Source organism: Lycorma delicatula, chromosome 8, assembly GCF_047948215.1.
Source record: "Lycorma delicatula isolate Av1 chromosome 8, ASM4794821v1, whole genome shotgun sequence".
NCBI lineage: Eukaryota > Metazoa > Arthropoda > Insecta > Hemiptera > Fulgoridae > Lycorma > Lycorma delicatula.
The window spans coordinates 135,565,221-135,590,098 of NC_134462.1; the positions used below are offsets into that span (position 1 = coordinate 135,565,221).

The 24,878-nt window shown below is 29.5% G+C and overlaps 1 protein-coding gene across 1 annotated transcript in view; it reads left to right on the forward strand.

Moving 5' to 3' along the window:
- The first annotated feature begins 574 nt into the window (after positions 1-574).
- LOC142329005 (putative inactive tRNA-specific adenosine deaminase-like protein 3) overlaps positions 575-24,878 on the forward strand; it is a 96,818-nt gene continuing 72,514 nt past the window's right edge. The window contains exon 1 of the mRNA XM_075373245.1: positions 575-706. The gene's annotated coding sequence lies outside the window, so the exon portion shown is untranslated. The remainder of the gene's footprint in view (positions 707-24,878) is intronic.

The following is a 24,878-nucleotide window of genomic DNA, read 5'->3' on the forward strand; positions in this document are numbered from 1 at the left end:
CTTTTACTCATATTTTATATAAGAGCAGTTGTAGAGTTTTCAATCTTTTTAAAGATACAAATTCTTTTTAGTTTTATATGAACAATAAAAATCTTAGTAATATTTGTTCTGTAAAAACCACTTTTTCCTGTAAAGTTTTAAAATATTATGTTTCGAATCGGCGCTACTTATTTATTTGAAGTACCGCTACAAAAACAAAAAAAATATGAGAAGGTTGCCACATGCGTAGGTAAACATATCCTACTAAGAAATTACATTACTGGTTTCGCTTGTCGATGGTTAATTTTTAATGAATGTGCCCAATTATAATTATCTACTAATTTTAATTCGCATATGATCTATATTTTATTGTAAAACATTATATATACTCTATAATCCATTGTTGTGTTTCACATTCTGAGACCTTTCATAAGCTGAAAAGAAAGATTTCGTGTAATTCTTTTTTGTTTTTCGTAAAATTCACGCAGATCATTACATTAAATATTTTACAAAACATTCTAAGGGAAAATCTTTGGTTATTTATCTTCACAAATAATGTCTGTGAGTAAATACTGTTGACATTGAACCTATGTTATTGTTAGTTGGTAGCAATTAAGTGAGAAAGACAAAATTACTACTTTTAAGTACTTTGGTATACAGTTAAAACTTAAAAACTAAGATGGCGGAGTAGCTTTTGGAGAGCTTTTGGGGATATTGTTTTTATTTGGTGAGTTTTCATTTTTTTAATATATTTTAATATGCTTAATGAATAGTTTTACGATGAAGTTTTCTAATCTACATGGACCGATTTTTTTTATCACGCATGTGATAGTATTTCTTTTAGCAGAAAGTAGGTTATACTTAATTAAACTGTACCTTTAATTTAATATTCAGAAGTGATTAAATGAATTGGATTATTCAATATTGTAAAAATTCTTATTGAGTAAATGAGTCTTTGTCTAATATCAGTTAGCATTACATATGGCATGTGTAACATTACATTTCTCGTAAAATTATTTGATATGATGTTTAAGGTTACCTTTGCTGTTAAAAATGTAAATTAACTTGCAGTGTAATATTACATTACACATCTAAAGCAGTGTACGAAAACAATTATATTTTTTAAACTCGTGAGTTTGGTCAAGTGATTAACAAGGTATTTCATATCATTATTAATTTAATATGGATTTTAGATTATATTTGTTTATTTTATGTGACTGCTACTGCCAGGTATTTACGTTTAGGGCTGCTTGGGTATTATTAGTTTATTTATTATTTATATTCAATTTCGGTTCTAATAATTATGTATTGTATATATATGAACGTTTTATTGGTGAAATCAAATTGCTGTATTTTGGCTTTGTTTTTGTTAGTTTATTGTTTTCATTTACCCGTTTTGCTCTGTAATTTTCTTTCCAAACAGTTAATGAAGAACTAAATATGCTGTAAACGGGGAATGGTTTTTATTTAGTTGTTTAACTATCGTTTTTAATAATGAATTTAAACTTATATTTTAATGATTCATAATTATGGAAGGAATTCATTGAACTTCCTTAATGTTAGATTTGCTGTGCAACACATTATGTTGAGTTTTAAAAATATTGTATATCTGTTATTTTATTTTACAAAATAATGTTATTGCTTAGCTTTTCTTTATTACATTAAAAAAAATTTCATGTATTAATTTTTTACTGTATATACCCAATCTTTCACTCATTTGACTGTATTCAAATATTAATCTGCTAGAGGATTCAAGTAAAATGAATTTGTATAAAATTATTCATTTTCATTTTTTTATGTTTCATGTCAGTGTTGCCTAATGTAAGTTCTTAAATTGAAACTGGTATATAATTTCTTTAAAGGGAATCAATTACTTAAAATTATGATTAATCTTAGAATAGTAAGTACAGTTACTTATAATCAGTGTATTCATTAGAAGGTTTCATTTCATCTTAATTTAACTTAATTTCAATCTTTGTAGATTAGTTGGTAGAGTGGATGATTGAAATGTTTAGTTGATTCTAGATTTTATTTACGATTCATTTTTTTCTTATGAGATTATTTATTTCTGATTAAGTTAGGATAGTTAACAGTAATTCTGAGCAATTATTTTATAAAGTTCAATTTTTTTCATATTTTAATCAACCATAGTGCAGAGTGTTCTACTTAAAGTAGAACTACGAACTAGTAGTAGTCCCATCACTCAGTAATTTATATTGAATGCATATTTCTGTTAAAATGCATATATTAGTGTGAAATTGATAAAATAATGTGGAAGATGTTTTTGATTTACTGTCTGCACATTTGAGTATTACCAGTCTCTGTCAAGCATTGGCTTTTGAACAAGGTTGCATAATCATGTGTTGTCATTTGTTAAAGTGCTGTTAACGGTTGAGTGTGTATTTGTAATTGAAAATTATTTAGAGACAAAATCCCATGTTATTTGTTGGTGAAAGTTCAGGGAGAATTTGAAAAGGAAGCAGTGAAAAGTGTTATTCAGAAATTAGTAAAATAATTTTGTGAAACAGATTAGGTTTTTGACCAGAACTGTTCCTGACACAGGTTGTACAGGACATTAAAGCAGCAATTAAAAGATCTCTATGAATCTTTGCAGAGGCTAAGCTGGGAAAAGAACATTTCACTAGGTTTACCCTTACTGCAGTGAGGAAAATGCTGAAATTTCTGTATCGAATGCATATTTTTCCATGAGCTAACTAATGCTGATTATGCTGAAAGAGTTCACTACTGTCAATGATTCAAGAACTCCATTAGAGGCAACATTGGCATTTTAGATCAAGTGTTTCTCACAGATGAAGCTTGGTTTCACCGTAGTGGGTATGTTAATAGTTGGAACTACCTTCTTAGGAGTGGGTCGATTTGAGACTGTACAAGAGTACACTTCATTTATATTCATTCATATCTACCTCATCAGTTTCTTAAGTAATACCTTACGGTGGTTCCAGAGGCTAAAACAGAAAAAGAGAGAGAACTGCTGGACCTGGAGTACCGAAAACCCGAACATTTTCTTTGAATCTCCCCCACACCACAAAAAATATGGTATGTAGTTTCAAGGTAGGGTGAATAATAAGACCCTTATTTTTTTAAAAAATGTAGATGCTGTTATCTACAAAGAAATTATACAACAGTTCATAGTCTCACTGTAGGTTGATGAGAGTGACTGCTAGTTGCAATAGTACAGTACCACTGTCATACAGGTCGCTCTGCTATGGGGATGCTGCTGGATTTTTTCAGTGTAAGAATCATTTCTAAAGGATTGTGGGTCACCAATATTGCCTGATTTGACCAGTCCAGACTTCTTCCTATGGGGTTACTTAAAGAAATTGTTTATTGGAGCAAGCCACACACACCTTGCAGGAATTGAAGACAGACATTAGTAATGCCATTCAGGCAGGAAATAGACAGAGTACAGCTAACAAGAGTAGTTACGAACATGGTCAAACTTGTTGACAAGTGCATAGAAGTGGATGGATATAATTTTCAATATTTTGTGTAAATTATTATGCAAGTGTTTGCCAATAATCTGTTATTTATGTAGATTATGTTTAGGATCAGGAAAATGCAAAATTAAATTTTGGAAAGCGGGTTTGGATAGCAGATGCCCTGTACATGGTCAAAGTCTGTGCTGCACTATCAGTATTCTAATCAATTAACAATAAGTTTTGTGAATTATAGTGACACTAATTAAATGCTAATCCATTTTGTGGATAGAGTGAGGTTTAAAGATAAGGTTAAGGTTAGAATTTTTTGTTGAGAGGTCAGTAGGTAAAGTATCAAGGTATTAAACACTATCTTGTAGGACACTCGGCTGAATTTATATTTAAATGGAAATTTAGTTACTACAGAGAGAAATTACGCTACATGTTTCTAATCACTTTATAAAGAGCTATCAAGTCATCTTAAGGTTAGTTTACGGTTTATTTTGTATTTCCAATTCGTAATTTATGTTGATCTTTAATTTTTCTGTTAACAAAATCATTTGTCAGCGTGAGAAAGTTTGACGTTGATCAATATTCAGTAATACCCAGTTAACTGTCAAATAAGATTATTAATTAATTATTCCTTCTTATTTTAGCTTGGTTTATGGTTTGACAATGTTTTAAAAATTAGGAAATTATTGACAACAAAAAAGTAAATAATTGCATTGCTTACTTGTAACAATTTTTATTTGTGATATTACCATAAATATGGATTATTGTTTTGTATTATGTTTAAGTCATATTTTTGTGGTTGTTCTAAAGATTGTTTAAGTTGTAAATAATCTTTCCAGCTAGATAACCTTTTTTGGTTATTGAAAACAATCAAAACTATTTTATGTGTTCTGCCAATATATTGAAAAGTGTTATTTTCTAGATATTCAAAACTTTTCGTAACTTCATTTATTTAAATAAAGGGATAATCATCAGGGTAGTTATTGTCTGTCTATATGAGTTACTGAATTACATATTGTAATTTATGAATTATTTAAATAGAAAGTTATACTTTTCTGTAGTTATTTAAAAAATGTTTTGAATTATATGTAGTTAAAGTTAAAAAATTCAGTGAAGGTAGTTCTTTGATGTTTTCACTACCATCAAACATTAACTCTTAAATTAAGAGCGATTATGAAAAGTACATGGTGTGTTTTCTTGGAAACAGTTAAGAATTCTAATGACATTACTATTTTTATTTTATAACTATTTTTTTAATAAAAAAATACGGTTTTGTACTAAATATTATCTTCTGTAGCTGTAAAGTAGAGTGTACTGCATTTAATGTTTCTTTTTGCAGTTTATTACATCTACTCAGGATTGAAGTTTATGTGTCAGATAAATATGATGTAGCACCCAAAATTCTTGTGCAACTTAAATTTCACTATTAGTTATTCCAACAGTATGTGCATTTTTTGTAACTTTTTTAGTTAACTTCTTAGCCTCATTTTTTTTTTTTTATTGAGTATTTATATATTTTTTCTTTTACAATGTTCCATTAGCTTCTTCTGTTAGTATTTGCAGTATCAAAACCTTAGTGAGAAGATTTCCATTATTCAGAATTTAAAAATTTCATGTTACTTATTTTCATTACATCTCTTCTGTTACTGATCTTATTGTTATAATAATTTTTTTGTCAAGAAGTGTGTTATTAGTTTAGAATTAACTAAGAAATCATATTGTAGTTCTTTGGATTATGTTTATGTAATTTTTATTAATGATTTTTGGTCCAAATAATTTTAATTTTATTGAAAATAAAATGCTTTTTATTAGGAAAGTAACGTTTTATAGTGTAAATGTTTTATCCTTTTAAAATATGTATTTCTGTGAGATTTGGAATTACATAATTGGCCGGTATTGTAAACCATGTATGTGTTCGTAATACTTTTCTTTTTTTTTTAAGCTTTGCAATTAACTTAAACATTTTTAAAGGGGATACCTTTTTTCAATAGAAGTGATTAAAAAAAATTACAACTCGTAAAACAACATTAAAACATTACTGGTTTATTAGTATTCAGTTTAATTCTGCCAGATATGTTATATTTATTGTTAAATCTTATTTTATAGGGTATTTTGGTTAGTTTATTTTTTTTAAAATATACTTATTATTATTACGTTTTACTTAAACATGAGTTAAAAAATTTCATATATTTACGTATATGAAAGTTTTCTGTCATTTATATATATGTGTTCATTTACAATAAAAAAATGGGTTTTTATTAATGAAAAGGTAGCTTGGCATCTGAATGAAGGACATAATAGAAGTTTGGCTAAGTGATATATGAAACAAGCATAATTTCTGACAAAGGAAGATGAAAAAACAGTGAAATATGGACACGGAAAAGAATGAAGAGAGTAAGTAATACAAATAGATGAAGTGAGAAATTCTGAACAGAATTGTAGAACAAAGAAATAAAAATAAAAAATTGTAGAATAGAGAAAACAGATTAACAGAAAAACTGGATAGGGTAGTAGGTAGGAAGAAGATGTTTATTAATAATTGCTCTGGAAGATTTGTTAGAAGGAAGGAAAAAGTTTGGTAAAGATGGAAAATTCTCGCCATCAAACTATTTTGAAAAGTTCCAGCATTTAATTTATTCTTTGAAGTGTTATTTACATTACTCTTAATTAAATTTCCAAATTTATTTATTCTGTTTTCAAGAACATGATTTTTTCAGAAGCTTATTTTTCCATCAGAAACCAGTTATATATGTTGCATTTGGAAAGTTGCTGTGCAGTATGATTCAGAATTATGTGGTGCATTCTGTTCTCTCAGCTTTGGGTTGATTGCCCTGTGGGTTTGTTGGGGGTTCCTCAGTAATAAACTACGACATCAGTTGTTGAGTTGTAATTGAATGTGCTTTGTTTTGTTTATCGAAATCAATATCGTTGCGAGAAATATAATGGTTCTTTAAGTAGAGGAATGCATTTTTCTTGTTGACCACTTCTTCCAAAATTTTGGGCAACAGGCTCCGTTGAAGACGCTGATTGAAGACTAAATTTTTGTCAATGGTAAATATTTTATTGACCAAAATTCTGTGTCTATTCTTAACATTATGTTTTTACTATTGAAGTGTGGTTTCATATGGAAGAGTATATTAATTTCACAAAATACACAACTGTGGTCGACAACTAATCTCCATGAATTACACGAATAATGTTTACTCGGAGTGAAAATTGTTGTCTGGTTTTTGGGTAAAACATGCATTGTGGGTCCAAAACTTTTAGAAAATACAGTTAATAATGATCATTGTTGCCCTGTTTTAATACAAAACTTAATTACTTGGGTAACATAAGTGAAAATCAGTCATGGTTGGTTTCAACAAGGTGCACCACTTTGCACATAGCTAACAGGTCAGTGACATTTTTACAAAATATCAATGGTGACAAATCATTTCAAGGTGTTTAAGGCCTGTATGATTGCCTGATCTGACTCCCTCAAATTGCTTTCTATTGGAGGAGGGCAGCGAAACAGCAATGTATCGCAATAGACCACAATGATTGATGAATTAAAAACCGCAATAATGGCATACATTTGAGATATTCCAGTACATCAGCCAGTTAAAGTGTTTGGAAGTAAATTAAAATGTATGCAGTACTGTATTGTTGGAGGAGCTCATTTTCAACATCTCTTATAAACTACTCCAGTTACTGTAATATCCATTTCTATAAAATAATCGGATAAAAATAAAAAGTAATAATTAAGAAAGTTTCATCATTACACTTATATAATTCCAGTGGGCAGGAACTTTCCAAATGCACTGCAGTATCCAATTGATAGCAGCACATGTATCATTCTCTTTGGATAAATAAAATGATTTTGAAAACATACGTGATGATTACAGGCAATGATAATTGAGTTGATGAAACTAAGTCAGTAAACATTGATTTTATCACGCTAAGATTATATTATTTTTTATTTTATTAGGTTGTTAAAATAATTAATTTTACATTATATAAATATTATAATAAGTTTGTAGATGTGCAACGCTAAGAAAATGGAAAACTGAACTTTATCAAGCGTTTGCTAGGAATGGTGAATGAAGATGTTAGGAAGTGTTCATCCGACCAGCAAAACAAAATTAAAAAAAATTATAACAACCTATATCAACAAATAAAATTTAAAAAAATAATACTTGTGTGAAATAATAGTAATGCAAAAATATGAAGATGAAAACAAAATAGAATAAAATAACTGATTATTTCTCACCCTACATGCACTCCCAGCAAATGTTTCATTATACATTTTATAAGTCAGTGCAAAGGCACCAAACTGTAATTTAAAATGTATGCAACCGCTTGCTTGTCCAAATGTATTGGAGGCAGTCGTAAATAAGGAGAGAAGATCTTTTTAACTAGTAGCTTACACAAAATTACAGCTAAAAATCTCTCATTTCTTTCAGTTTTAATAATTTTTGACATTATATGTAAGAAGCAACATGAGAATCCTGTAAAAAACATATTCAAAACTTAATGAAGCTTTTACTGGTTAATTTTTTCAAATGTCTGATTAAAAATAAAAACATAGGCTACCTGATTTTCCAATTGCTTAAAAAAGTTATTTCAGTCCAGATACCCAAGGAGTTGAGCATTTTTATAATGCTCAAGAGCAACACCATTCACAGACAAAAGTCTACTGAAATGATACTATGTATTCAGCAATTATTATAATGTTTTAAGTTATTTCAGCTACTTTTTGCAACTAATCTTGACAACCTGTTGCCTCTGATAAAGAATAATATAAAGTTTTCTCATTTATTGAGTCTAGGCTGAAATAATCTAAGACTCGCTAGTGTTAAAACAAATCTTAAGTAGGGTTGAATGTATTTATTATGTGTCTCTACTGTGTTGATGCATTTTTTTTTTTTTTTTTTTTTTGTCTTCAGTCATTTGACTGGTTTGATGCAGCTCTCCAAGATTCCCTATCTAGTGCTAGTCGTTTCATTTCAGTATACCCTCTACATCCTACATCCCCAACAATTTGTTTTACATACTCCAAACGTGGCCTGCCTACACAATTTTTCCCTTCTACCTGTCCTTCCAATATTAAAGCGACTATTCCAGGATGCCTTAGTATGTGGCCTATAAGTCTGTCTCTTCTTTTAACTATATTTTTCCAAATGCTTCTTTCTTCATCTATTTGCCGCAATACCTCTTCATTTGTCACTTTATCCACCCATCTGATTTTTAACATTCTCCTATAGCACCACATTTCAAAAGCTTCTAATCTTTTCTTCTCAGATACTCCGATTGTCCAAGTTTCACTTCCATATAAAGCGACACTCCAAACATACACTTTCAAAAATCTTTTCCTGACATTTAAATTAATTTTTGATGTAAACAAATTATATTTCTTACTGAAGGCTAGTTTAGCTTGTGCTATTCGGCATTTTATATCGCTCCTGCTTCGTCCATCTTTAGTAATTTTACTTCCCAAATAACAAAATTCTTCTACCTCCATAATCTTTTCTCCTCCTATTTTCACATTCAGCGGTCCATCTTTGTTATTTCTACTACATTTCATTACTTTTGTTTTGTTCTTGTTTATTTTCATGCGATAGTTCTTGCGTAGGACTTCATCTATGCCGTTCATTGTTTCTTCTAAATCCTTTTTACTCTCGGCTAGAATTACTATATCATCAGCAAATCGTAGCATCTTTATCTTTTCACCTTGTACTGTTACTCCGAATCTAAATTGTTCTTTAACATCATTAACTGCTAGTTCCATGTAAAGATTAAAAAGTAACGGAGATAGGGAACATCCTTGTCGGACTCCCTTTCTTATTAGGGCTTCTTTCTTATGTTCTTCAATTGTTATTGTTGCTGTTTGGTTCCTGTACATGTTAGCAATTGTTCTTCTATCTCTGTATTTGAACCCTAATGTTTTTAAAATGCTGAACATTTTATTCCAGTCTACGTTATCGAAAGCCTTTTCTAGGTCTATAAACGCCAAGTATGTTGGTTTGTTTTTCTTTAATCTTCCTTCTACTATTAATCTGAGGCCTAAAATTGCTTCCCTTGTCCCTATACTTTTCCTGAAACCAAATTGGTCTTCTCCTAACACTTCTTCCACTCTCCTCTCAATCCTTCTGTATAAAATTCTAGTTAAGATTTTTGATGCATGACTAGTTAAACTAATTGTTCTGTATTCTTCACATTTATCTGCCCCTGCTTTCTTTGGTATCATAACTATAACACTTTTTTTGAAGTCTGATGGAAATTCCCCATTTTCATAAATATTACACACCAGTTTGTATAATCTATCAATCGCTTCCTCACCTGCACTGCGCAGTAATTCTACAGGTATTCCGTCTATTCCAGGAGCCTTTCTGCCATTTAAATCTTTTAATGCTCTCTTAAATTCAGATCTCAGTATTGTTTCTCCCATTTCATCCTCCTCAACTTCCTCTTCTTCCTCTATAACACCATTTTCTAATTCATTTCCTCCGTATAACTCTTCAATATATTCCACCCATCTATCGACTTTACCTTTCGTATTATATATTGGTGTACCATCTTTGTTTAACACATTATTAGATTTTAATTTATGTACCCCAAAATTTTCCTTAACTTTCCTGTATGCTCCGTCTATTTTACCAATGTTCATTTCTCTTTCCACTTCTGAACACTTTTCTTTAATCCACTCTTCTTTCAACAGTTTGCACTTCCTGTTTATAGCATTTCTTAATTTCCGATAGTTCCTTTTACTTTCTTCATCACTAGCATTCTTATATTTTCTACGTTCATCCATCAGCTGCAATATATCGTCTGAAACCCAAGGATTTCTACCGGTTCTCTTTATTCCGCCTAAGTTTGCTTCTGCTGATTTAAGAATTTCCTTTTTAACATTCTCCCATTCTTCTTCTACATTTTCTACCTTATCTTTTTTACTCAGACCTCTTGCGATGTCCTCCTCAAAAATCTTCTTTACCTCCTCTTCCTCAAGCTTCTCTAAATTCCACCGATTCATCTGACACCTTTTCTTCAGGTTTTTAAACCCCAATCTACATTTCATTATCACCAAATTATGGTCGCTATCAATGTCTGCTCCAGGGTAAGTTTTGCAGTCAACGAGTTGATTTCTAAATCTTTGCTTAACCATGATATAATCTATCTGATACCTTGCAGTATCGCCTGGCTTTTTCCAAGTGTATATTCTTCTATTATGATTTTTAAATTGGGTGTTGGCAATTAATAAATTATACTTCGTGCAAAACTCTATAAGTCGGTCCCCTCTTTCATTCCTTTTGCCCAGCCCGTATTCACCCACTATATTTCCTTCCTTGCCTTTTCCAATGCTTGCATTCCAATCTCCAACTATTATTAAATTTTCATCTCCTTTTACGTGTTTAATTGCTTCATCAATCTCTTCGTATACACACTCTACCTCATCATCATCATGGGCGCTTGTAGGCATATAGACGTTAACAATCGTTGTCGGTTTAGGTTTTGATTTTATCCTTATTACAATGATTCTATCGCTATGCGTTTTGAAATACTCCACTCTCCCTATCTTCTTGTTTATCACGAAACCTACTCCTGCCTGCCCATTATTTGACGCTGAGTTAATTACTCTAAAATCACCTGACCAAAAGTCGCCTTCCTCTTCCCACCGAGCCTCACTAATTCCTACTATATCCACATTTGTCCTACCCATTTCCCTTTTTAAATTTTCTAGCCTACCAACCTTTTTCAAGCTTCTAACATTCCACGCTCCGACTCGTAGAATGTTATTTTTTAATTTTCTGGTGACCCCTTCCTTAGTAGTCCCCACCCGGAGATCCGAACGGGGGACTATTTTACCTCCGGAATATTTTACCAAGGAAGGCGCCTCCATTATTGCTATGTGAAAATGCAGAGAGCCACATTTTCTTGGAAAAAAAGCAGCTGTAGTTTTCCATTGCTTTCAGCTGCGCAGTACTCAGAGGACTGAGTGATGTTGATACGGCCGTTTAAGTCGTCCTGACTCACGCCCCTAACAACTACTGAAAGAGCTGCTGCCCTCTTTCAGGAATCATTCCTTAGTCTGGCTCTCAAACAGATACCTCTCCGATATGGTTGCACCTTCGGTCCAGCTACTCTGTATCCCTGAGCACTCAAGCCCCCTCACCAACGGCAAGGTCTCATGATTCATAGAGGAGGGTTGATGCATTATATGTTCCTTATTGGTTTACAATGAAAAGGATATGGTTATTTGATTCTTTAAATTATCTACTCCAGTTTTCCTGATGGAATGCATATAAAGGATGGATGTAAAACATGAGCTAGAAGAGGCACCAAATCATACTTTTCTCTGAGAGTAATGATGTTTATTATATAGGTAGTCCTGGTGGTAAATAGAGTGAAGATGTCACTAATAAGACTGAATATCACCTGAAATTCTGTGAGCTTTTTGTATCAGTATGTTTGGCTCAGTGAAAAAGGCAACATCAAACTACTTCACTCCTCACTTCCTAGTGAGGAGATGTTTATTAAGTAAGCATAAGATTAAGATACTTATTAAGTTCAGATTAAGATGCTTATTATTAAGAATGGCTATTTTTATTACAGAAGTGACTTTGTTAGGTTGCCTACAACAAATACAGTTACAGGACTTACATTCACATAAATTATATTCCCTTCTAATGGATTGAATGTAAGAAACAGGTTTTATTAAATCTGTAAATATTAAAATCAATATGAATGGTCATTTTAAATAAATGTAAAGTGAATTACTGGAGATTCTTTTGAGAACTAATTTGAAGTATTTGTACTGGAAAAAAAGGAAAATAGACGGCATGTGACCACTTGTTATAAAATTATTTTTTTAATTATATGACTGGTTTGATGATATTTCCCATTCTTTTTTGTTATAATTGTAACAGATAATCTTTTAATCTCAAAATATTGATTACATTCTACATCCTCAATTATTTGTTTTTGATATTTTAATGTTTTCTTTTCTCTACAATTTACTTTTGACATGCTTGTGTCACCACACTAACTAAACCCAGACATCTTTATACATCACCCTCCAACTTAGTTAATATTTCATGATTCTGGGACAAATTTCTATAAGAATACAGTTGTCAAACTATCTGCGTACACCGCCAGGCCAGCCGACTGATGAGCGGGCGGGGAGAGTCGTCTCTTTCAAAACCATCGTGTTGACAGTCTGTCAGCATGACACTTTCACAGTGCCTGGTTTGAATCATATAAACAATGGCTCACCACAGTTAATATATTATTATGTCTATCGTATTATTATTATTACATCTTCATATTCAGACTAATATTTATCTAAGGATTTGCTGATACAATGACCAAGGGCGAGAATATGTCCTCCGTTAAAGCCACTACTGGCTAGGAACAGAGGGGGTGGTGTAGCGACCGGACACGCTACGAGGTGGGATCTTCTCCCCTCGGGGGGAAATCGAGATGATGCAATGACCAATGTCAACACACTGTAGCAACGACCAATTATTGTAGTTTAGTGATTAATTTTTAAACAATCCTCCCAGAAATATCCCGATTTTTCTTATGCCCAGCCATACTACAGTTAAAGCAAAGGCTGCTCCTATCCAGGTCACTACAGCACAACATGTGGTGGCTCCGCAACCAGCATTTGTGGCAGCAGTCCTTTGCCGTCTCTGAAATTACCCTTCTGGAAATCCAACCAATCCTGATCTTCCCTTTTTCAAGTAAGGAGGATGCATTCCTCACAGCTACCGCTATGATAGCAACTTTGGTGTTACCAAAGTCAGGTCTCATTGATAGCACTTTGGCAGTCTCTCTGCTTGATCCATTTCAGTGTTTTCTACCTCCTCCTGCATGGTACGTCCATTTTTGTCTGATGGTTAGCAGGATCAAAGCTGCTCCTTTCAGCTTTTGCTCAGTAGCTCTCTTTAGGATGTCGGCAGCATCCCTTGCCCTGACCCTGACCTGGAAGTCCTCACCTATGCTATCCTTATTGAGAGAACCTTTATCACTGTCCATCTTGGCATAGGACTCCCCGGCTCTTAACAACTACTGTTGCCAATGATTTGCCAGCAGGAAGTGATGCCGCCATCAAATGGGGTATATTTGAAGTGCTTTTTGAAGCTTCTCCTTAGCAACCGAGCCAACAGTTTCTTCTCTATGCCTTGTCTTAGTGTTTGTAAGACTTCATCAGCCCCTTGTTTGATGGAACTCAAATAAGGATGCAGATGGAGATGCTTCATAGCAGCATCTGTCCACTTTTTTAACCCATCAGGCTGCACACTAGTTGAACCTTGGTACCTAGAATCATTATGTTCTTATACTTCAAGTTTATTTCTTAGGTATGGATGTTTCAGCCTCAACATGTTTAATCTCTTAGTGTTTTTATCGATGTGCTGGAGTAAGCTGCTTATAATAGTTCAAATTTTGAGATTAAGATCCTTAGATCACTACTACTAGGCGACTCATTGCCATCGTGTCTTCACTTAGTTCTCCATTCTACTAATTTGGTCTCTCTGTCTGGTGAAGATTTACCTGCTAGTGATTGTTCAATAACAGTCAGGTTGATCAAGCTATCTATCGATGAGATGACTGGTTTACTATATGCTTGACTTAAAGGGATCATCCGTGATGTAGGTTGATCACCTGCACAAATAAGTAGAGACACCAATAAATTGGGAGTTTCCAGCTGATTTGGCAAAAGTGAGTTGGGATAAATGCCCAATACAGGAATAGTAACTAACTGCCCAAACTAACTTCCAAGGACTTACGGGTTAGTTCTTGTCCAAATAATGGAGGACAGATTTCCATAATAACACTAAAAAAGACTCAGTTACTCAATACAGGAAAAGGGTTCCTGCCTGCTAACCTCCAAATATTTAAAGTGGCACTAACCTCAAAATCTGATTCTAGTACTGACCACAAACATTAGTTTCAACAATTATAAATATTAGTCACCCAAATAGTTAAAAAGATAGTGTATATTAATCAACATATAATATATTGTTGCATGTTTGAGGTTCGACAAAGATATTGAGAGATAGTACATGTAAAAATTTCTAACAAATACAGTTTATTACTTTAAATAATTTATAATGTACAAAATAGTTATTCAAATTAAGCACTAAATTAATTTTATAACAGTTAAATTATAATTACTAAAACACAATTATGATTTACTAAAAATTTTATAATAACTAATAAAAACTAATATTGAGTTAATAATAAGATAATAGAAAAATCTATGATTCATACAATTCACTTTATGCAAGTATTATTCACTTTTACTGTTAATAAATGAATAAAATAATATCACTTTCATTCTTGTTCACATATAACTCAAGGAAAAGCTTCTTGTTTTTAAAACCATTGTCCAAAATGGAATGCTCATGACGCACTCTTCACTTGTGATTTTTACCAAATAAAACAATTATTCTGAATACTCCCATCCACCATATTGCTTTTATTGAAAGAACTTGAACTTGTGAATGGCCTCTGCTGGTCCCCAGCATTATTTGTATCTCTGGACATGCAATTCCAGTACTCGCACCATCCTTTTGATTGTTCATGCGTAATAATTTTCATTGTCTGCACCCGCTTCGTTTTTCTATAAGTCCTTTTCTCAAAAGAATCCCTTTGTCGTTACTTGCACAAACAAGAAACTTCTTCTTCTTGGAAGCTTCTTTACCTGTTACAATATGAATGTGATCAATACTTGCAGACCTACAGCAAATATTGTACTAGAGTATATAATACTAAAGTACACACCGCAAACAATATCCACACTGATCACACAGTTCCTTACATACCACTATAATTTTGATCATTCATGCTTCTCACACACATGCATGCGTGCATGCACGCACAAAAAATCATTCATTGTAAACATTGATATGATTCAAAAACTTGGGAGCAAAATGTACCATCAACCTCTCAACCTTACCAAAACTTTGTTACCTAAAGTTACAAAATTATTCAACATCTGGTAAATTATGGTTTGCCTTTCTTACTATTTATTTCACAATTATTCTCGTAGATATCAAATTTCACTGCATTTTTCACTATTTTGTTTGCTATATTTTTCTTCTATCAAATTTTCTGAATGCATGCCATTCAGAATTTCTTATATTATTTCTGTTATAGCTAAATAATGATATGGCTTAAATATCTTCAGCGGTAAAATGACAGTAAAATTTCTTTACTAGGGTAACAAATTTTTGTCCCTTGTCCTATTAGTGACACTGGTTCATGTAAATTTGAAAGCTCATTGCAGCCATTACTGACTAAGATAGAGAATCCTGTTATTTGAATTTATGATGTCTTTTGCTTCTTGTGCTTTTTTCTTAATAACAATTTAAATAAATATTATTTATTTATTGAATTAGATAGAGATGTACTGTTGTAATTTAGTAAATTTAATATTAAATGCTTGTAATGTGGGTTTATTTTTCACAGTTAGGATTTCTACTTAATTATCCTTCTTATTTAGCTTTCTAAAATTTTATTGTTTTTAATGAAAGGTTTAGAAATGTTATATTAAAATCCTTCAATGTAGATGTGAGTTTTTCAATTGGAAATATAATGAACTGGCTATAAATTTAATCAAATATCTTAAATAATTTCATATTAATTGAGCTATTTTAGTTTTTATGTGAATATATATATATATATATATATATATTTATATATATAATGCTTTATTATAATGAGGTAATGATCAAATTTGTCATGACAAAAAGGAAGCGTGTTTTTGAAGATTTATTACTTAAAAACAACCAAAAATAAAAAATATTACACTGTTCAATAGCTTGTTACTTTCTGCTTTATTATTGATAGTTTCAGTTATTTGAAGAAAATGTGTGATAATAGCAAAAGTGTGCATAAAAAGTATCCCTATTTTTTTATTGTCTCACATTAATTGTGTATTTCAAAAAAACGGTTGCCTTACAATACTCTTACATCAAAGAAGCTGTTCAAGTGTAGTGCAGTGCCAGAACTATTTTATGCTTACGTTACGTGAGTATACTATTTCCATTATAATTGTCTTAATGGAGATTCTTTTTTCACAAGCTTTTTCTGATTGGATTGTTGATTGAACTATATATGTATTGCGACAGTATTATTATAAATATTAGCTTAGTAAACATAATTAATTCAGTATATTGAAATATTATGACATTACATAAACAATAATAAAATACTTAAATGTTACTGATTAAGATTATATATGATGTGTAGCAAACTACACTACCATAAAAGACAAAAAAGGAGTACTTCGTACGTGTAACTTGCTGTATTTCTTACAGGTTCTTATCAAACAAATTGTAAGTTTCAAGAATAGTATATTAAAACCAGTAAAGATTTTACATGGTATAAAACCAAATCAAATGGTATCAAATGATTCATAAGATATAGATTTAAAAAAAAACTTATTCTTTAATGATGTCTGCTGTAGCTGTGTTTTTACAATAATGCAGAAGAAGTTAAACAATCTTATATCGGCGTGTATGCCTAAATGTTTTTGGTAATTCTAAAAATGACTGTTTTGATTTCTATGAATACAAGTTATTCTTGTCTTGTTTAACTGAATACAAGTGATATCCAAATTGAAAAATAGTTTGTTCCAAAATACGGACATCAAGAAATCATGTGATTTCCTTATTTTGTAATAAATATTTCGGTAACTAAAGTGGTTGTACGTTGGTGTAATTTTTAAAAAGAATTTTATAAATATGTTAGGGTTAAAATTTAAAAATATTATAACCTTGACATTAACCTTGTTTATTCTTTAGTCTTAATATGTGAGAAATTTTATTGTAGTTAAAAAAAAAATTTTTTTAATTAAAATTACTGGAAAAAATTTGAAAAAGTTCTTAATTGCAAACGTTTGTATATTTATAGATAAATATATAAACTAAACATTAAATATGTCTTCTACATACCAGATAAATGACATATCTTTTTTAAATTCTCTGTTAGCTTTTGTTTGTATTAATAGATATTAATTATACATTAATAAATAGATTGGATTGTTAATTTATTCTATTTAAGATTAATAAATTTTTTATTAACCGATTGAAGGCAGTTAACGTATGGTGTGTTTCTTCGTGAAATATTATTTCTTTGGAAATATTGTTTTTCCTAATTGTTTTTAAAAAATTAATTTCTACAGTTTATTTTGATGAAGGTTGGAGTTAATATGATTTAGTGAATTTAACCTTGTGAAATCAGCTTTACACTTACATTTTTCCTCATTATGTTGTTAATATTTTGAAAACTCCTTCACAATTCAGGTTATTTCCAGTTTGTGAAGATGGAACTGGAAATTTCTTTATGAATAAGATGTAGAAATAATTTTTTTTTGGTATTTTTATAAAAAGCATACAATAAATGTAGGTTTAATTAATAGCTTTTAAGGTGGTTCACATTTTTTTTTTTTAATTTTGTTATATGGTATTCTAATTTACATTCTTAATTTGAAGATGGTCATACTTTTTTTATTTACAAAATAGTTTAACTTAAGTATAACAACATATTTATTAAGAGTAATGCATTAAAATGGGGTTATTTCAATGACATAGTATACACACTTCAAATGATGTTGAAAGTGATAGTTTTTTGTACATTTTATTTTTGCCACTAGTGTTACATTTTCTTGGGAAAATCTTTTTTGAATTATTTTTAGCGTTTGACAAATTCTAAATATTATTAAAAAAAAATTAACTTGATAGATAAATAAGTATGTATAAACTAGGTGAGAAATTAATATTGATTGAGCTGTAAATAATAAGTATTAAAATTACACTATTAGTGATTTATGTTGCTTAACATTAAAAAAGTCAATACAAATTAAAAGTACAGAACTATTCTTTATCCAATGTTAATTATTTCATACTTACGGTTAATTTAGACCCATCTTGGCTGGTCAAAATGATCAACAGAAATATAAATAATTGTTTTGTGAGTACTGTTCATGTAATTTTGATTAATAAATGCTAATGTTTTGGTATACTGCAATGTATTATCATAGAGTGGTTATGTTTTCTGAATATGCCCCATTTAATTCTCTGTCAATGTTCCACTGCTGTAGTCAAGGGTCGTACCACAGGCTATTGGGAGAATAATCAATTTACCATTTTTAAATAATCTGTTAAAGAAAGTAGTTAGGTTATAAGTTTGCCTGTAATGTTAAATTATAAAAAGATTTAATTAAAATTGGGAAATTTAATTTATTTTATAACTCAGAATTTTACTAATCCAGTTGAATTATAGTTTACAGTCAAATGTAAAGTAATGTTTCTGTTTTACGATAATTTTACTAATGAATTACGTCAATAAACTATAGTTCAATAGTAAAAAGTTAGAGTAGATAAAAGAATTGTTTAATGCTTCATAAAAAAAAAAAACGTGGTGTTTATTATACGCATTTTTTTTTTAAGTTTGTCAATGAAATCGTATTATTTCATGTCTAATTTATCTGTTCTTTTTAAATTGATATTTCTCAAAATTTTATGAGTGAGCTATTTTCATAAATAATAAGAATTTAACATGATATCATTATGGGTTTCTTGTGCTATTAAATGTGTGTTTGATGAAAGTTACATGCTTAGTTTTTTGTTATAATTGTTATAGCATGATGATGATTCTGTTTTGCTTGTAGCAGAGTTTTTATAGAACTGTGAAGCGTATTTGATTTTACACACATGCATGTGTGTAAAATCATGGATTTTGATGGATGTTTAAATCAGATGAATTCTTTTTAAAAACTATGGTTTTTTTAGATATATCTTTAATATAAGTACAACATATCTGTAACCCAGCTATTTATCTGCAACCACATTTCGTATAAAAAAAATTGTATTATTGTGTTGCTAATGCTTAAAAATAGGCTACTTCAGTTTTCCTAAATGGGATTTCAAATTGAAGTTTCTCCAATCCGTAATTTCATTGAAAATTACTAGTATTTGTATATATAAAACTGTGAACTTTATTTTAGATCTATATTAGTAAATAATTTATTGAAATGAATCATAGAAACAGATTATAGTTAAAGTATCAGTCAGTTAAGTGATATTACATTTGCTACTTTCACATTGTACGAGGAGGTGCTAAAAGTTCTTGGCTTTGCCTAGAAAGAATAGAGCCAGAGTTTTGAAATTATCCATTTATTAAATATGTTCTCTCCTGAGACTGATACGCTTGGCACATCGTTGTTGAAGCTTTTCTAGTCTGTGCAAATAGAAGTCTTGTGATTGGGTGTTAAACCAGCTCTCAGCAGTCTCTTTAACATCTTTAATGCCCTAAAAACCAATACCCTTCAGGTGTTTCTTCAAGTTTGGAAACAGATAATAGTCCGAAGGGACTAGGTCTCAGTCTCAAAGTAGGGAGGATGGTTGACCAGTTGGAAGCCCAGGGTTGTCAAATCTTTTTGACGGATATTTGCCGGTCCTCAAGAATGAGCTCATGGACAGTATTGCATGTTGCAGTGTCGGTTGCGATTTGAGGGTGCCTATTGCGGGGGCTCATCTTCAACAGTGAAATAGCCAGTCTTGAAATGAGATATCCAAGTTTTCACAGTGCTTGTGACATCTTAGTATGAATGATCTTTGCTGACTTTCCATGGAGAAACAAAAACTTCATGACAACCTGTAACTCCACTGACGAGAAACTTGCTTGAGACTCTGCCATCTTGATTTTCACCGGCAATAGAAAAAATTGTATGAGTACTGGACACCTGATATTTGACATAGTAAGACTTGAAACTTTCAAATGAGCATAAAGTTGTTTTTCTATTTCAACCATAAGGCATCAAAGCCAGGAACTTCTCAGCACCCCTCGTACACAGCTTCATCAGGTGAATGTGCGTAATATTTGGTAAAGAGTTAATTAAAAAAATATAAAGTGTTATTCTTATTCTTTCTTCAGTTATATATTAACATTTAATAAAACTTAATTAATGCAGTTTAACGTTATTAATTAATGCAGTCTGATAGTTGAATTGAGTACTAGATTATTTACTTAATATTTCCTTTAACCGTCAATCATTTCAAATATTATTTGATATTTCTTTATATTATTGTTAATAGTCTATATCATTTGTAATTTTTCTAAGTTTTGTTATTAATTTCTAATATTGATTTTCATTTCATAATTGAAAATTTATGTTTATTGTTTTAAGCGATATGCATTCTTGTTTATCTTTATGCATTCATGCTTCATATATTCTTGATATTCAGTAATTTGTTGAAAGAGATTATTAGACATTCTTGAATAAAATTTATGAAATATAATAATATTTTATTTACTAGTATGTGTTGTGTGTGTGTGTGTGTGTGTATACATATATATATATATATATATATATATGTTGTTCTTAGATCAGAGTTAGCTTTCGACTGTAAATTTTTAACACTGATGAAAATTGGGGAACATGAGTTAAGAATTCCAATAACATTTAAGTAACTTGTTTAAAACATATCTTGTAAGTAGGAAATGATGAGTAGAAATAGCAGTGGTATGAAGTGATGTACACAATTTGTGTTTTTTTTAAATGTGTTTTCGAGCCTCTAATTCAAAAAAAGAGGATTTTTATTTTTATTAAGTACTCGTTTTTATGTATTAAATGAAATAGATAATGAGTAGTCAGAAATTTTTGTGTGTATTTTTTCTATTTCATTTAATAAATGAAAATAGAAAAGTCTAAAAATTTGTGTAATGATATATCTGGCTTTTATTTTATAAGAAATATAAGTATTTTCTCACTCTGAAAACCCCAACTTGTGCAACCATTTTTATATGCTAGGATTAATTAAGAAAAATAATTTTGTAAGCTTCTATTGATACAATAGGTGACAAACACTTTGTTATTGCTTTTGTTAAAGTGGTACTTGGTTATGTTGTTGTAAAAAAGTAAAGATTAAATTTCATCACATTTCTTTAGTAGATACATAATTTTTCTTTACTTGTAGAAATTTCTTTTTTGATTTTCCGTTGTTATGAGAAATTCTTTTTTGCCAGAAGAAATTTTTTAACGGGTGTTGTTATTGTGTTCTAAAATATTTTTAGAATTCAAAATCAGTTGTTCTGCTATTGTTTTGATAAAGGTTTTTTTTTTTTTTTAAGTACTATTCTTTTAATGCCGCATGAAATGCGGTAGAATGTAGCTGGCACTATACAACCTTTATAGATTATTAATTATATTATATTATTAAGAATATTAATCTTATTTCCACTTAACCTATGACCATATTGCTTCAAGTTGCACCTCATTTGTTACGAAGGAAAATAGGTAAAATGATTTTTTTGAACCTGAAACTTGTGTAAGTTGGTATTTTAATTTAAATGATTACTTTTTTGTATAAATAACTTTTTTTATTTTTAATTGAAGAAATATTTTTTGTTATTGATCAATTGATAGGTGCTAGGTTTGAATCCTACTTTATTTCCCTTTTTGTTAAGTGCTGATCTTTTAATAAAAATATTTTTATTCTTCATCTTAGATTCTCAATTATATGTTTCATATATTACATTATTTCTCTTCGTATAAGTGTTTTACCTTTGTCACATTTCTGTTATGCTAAATCTGGATGCCTTGTTAATCTCTTCAATATTTTGCTATAAATTTCTCTCTTCTTGTACATGCATCTTGAGAGCTCTGTTCCTTAATGTATTTATTTCCTTTTGTCTGCATTTCAGTGTCATAAAGGACTGTATTCCACATAAGTAAATTAAAAATTTATTTATTTATCAGAAACTTGTTTCTTTTTTCTCTCAAAAGCACACTTTCAGTAAGTACTTTGTAGAAAATTATTTTAAAACTCAAAAAGCTGAATTATAGATCTACTCTTTAAGTTTGATCTAAATTAATCGTGTTAAATTGCTGTAAACAAATAAAAATGTACAGCAATATTTATGGAATATGATTCTGAGAAAACTGAATTAATCGGTCGATTGAAAATAAGTACAAGTTCTAGAAATTTGGCTTTCATTTAAAATTGAATATGGTATTTATAATTCTTTAAGTACTGAATTTTTACAATCTTATTTGATTTTATGTGAATTTCTTTTTAAAAATGTTAGATAATTTAGAAATAGAAATAGAAAGTTTGGTGAAAAATACTCTTTGAATATCTTGTTTATATTTTAAGTGATTTTTTCAACAGCTTAAAGTCACTTAATCAAGTATTAATGGTAATATAAGATTGCATTTTACATAGAATATTTTTTATTATAAAATTCTTGGTTTTACTAAACATTAGTTTTAAAATTGGAAAGTTAATTTTTCTTTACTTTTAGCGATACAGTTATTTATATTTCACACATACTATTCTTTCTTGGTGAATATAGTCAGAATAGCTATATTAAAGGGGAAAGTATGGTGAACATGTCGAAAATGGGGTATTAGATTTTTTGCAAATCTTTGTTTAAGTTTCAATTTGTATATCAAAAAATATATACTCGTATATATGTGCATATGTTTGAAGAACTGATTTTGTTCAAATTAGGCCCAATATTTCTATATATGGGACATTCATCATATTAATTTTCTTTTGAAAATATGGTAAGGGAATGGGGGATGTTGTGAAAAACTAATTTTGATTTTCTTTGGAAGCATTCTAGAGAAAACTTTATTAAAGCAAATTTGTTACCTACAGTACATATATAAATCCAAAAAAGATGTTTTCAAAAAATCAACCCCGACTTCTTAAAATTGAAATTTATGTTTTTGGATCTTCTGCCATATTCTTACTATTGTTTATTTATTTTATTAAATTTTTATTTTGCTCAGTTTTATTCATTTTGTTTTATATCAAACATAAGCTTTTATTTAACTTTTGTGAATATTTGTGTAAATACTTCTTACTATTTAGTAATTGGTTTTAAACAAAACAATATTAAATTGTTGTGTTTAGATTTTTTTGTTCTTTACTAAAAAGTATTTACATAAATGTTCAATGAGTGCCTTAGCCTCAATAAATAAAATTAATCTTGTAGATGTTATATTTAGTTTTGAATTATGTAGGATAAATTTTAGATTGTTTTTTTTTCTTAAAAATGTAAATCTTTTATGTTTCACGTTTCTGTCAGTAGATCATTAATTGAAATCATTATTTTAAATGGAGTAATAGATAATTAAATAAAATTGTTGCTATTTGAAAGCTTATTTATTTGAACTGTATAATCCTTTGAAAGTTTTTAACAGTTTAATTATGTAAATAATAATTTTTATGACGGTACTTCCAAAATATATTTTTATTGTAAATTAGTAATAATAAAAACAGTTCTTGTATCATAAGTATAAACAAAATATATAGGTATAATATATTTATCTCAAAAATCAATATTTTTTAAGAAAATTACAAAAAGAATTTTCCTTTATATTCTTTTTTAACATATATTCAACTTTTTATCCACTTAAGGTTTTTTTTCTTTCTTTCCTGCATTAATTGTAAAAATATTTCTGTACAAAGGGTAGTAGATCCATTTGGTATTTTATTTTTTTCATTTTATGTATGAAGTTAAATAAAATTTTATCTATTGTAAATAGCAATTAATAATTTATTTAAATAAATTACATTAAAGTAAAAAAATAATATCGTATTAATTATTCTATTAATGTTTTTTTAATTAAAAAACTTCTGAAATCCGTATCAAATTTAAAATAACCAACAACTTAGAATAAATTTGGTATTTACTCCAGAAAGTAGAATTTTTAAAGAAGAATTGAAAAGCATTATGTTTTTTCAGATGTTTTTTATTTAACATTTTTTAGTTTTGTTTTTATTTAAAGATAGGTTGTATTTTATCGGAAACATACGTATAAGTATTTTCTGACTAAACTTGGATTTAAACCGTTTTGATAGTTATCAAAATAACACAAAAATATATGTAAAACAGGTATGTGTGGAACATACCTTTTACGTATTTTAAATGTTTTAAAAATACTGGCATGATAAAATGCTTCCGATATAAAAAAAACTGTTTGAATCAATCTCAAAAATTGGAAAATCGCATCTTTTTTATAATAAGATTAATATACAGAGAAAACTGAAACAAATTGCCAGCCACTGAGTGAATGCATTAAGGCCCTCCAAAATACAAGGAAATATATTACTTTTTTACATTAACATTTTCTAATTTTCTTGAATTTTTGAATGAAAATATTTAGATAATTTAATTTATCGCTTAAAAAATTTCCAATTTAAGTCATCTACAGAATAAAAATTTGTCAGGTTTACCAGAGGAACTTCTTGTACAAAATAAAAGTCATCAGTATTGAATATATACGGGATGACTTAATTCAGTAGTCGGTTTAGTATACCGGTCGAGTGGAATTTAAAAAAAAAATTTGATACTGTTAATATTGTCAAAATAGAACATTATTATTATTATGTGTACGTGTTTACATATACTTATGAACACACTTACATGCAGATACATGTATTTGCGCGCATA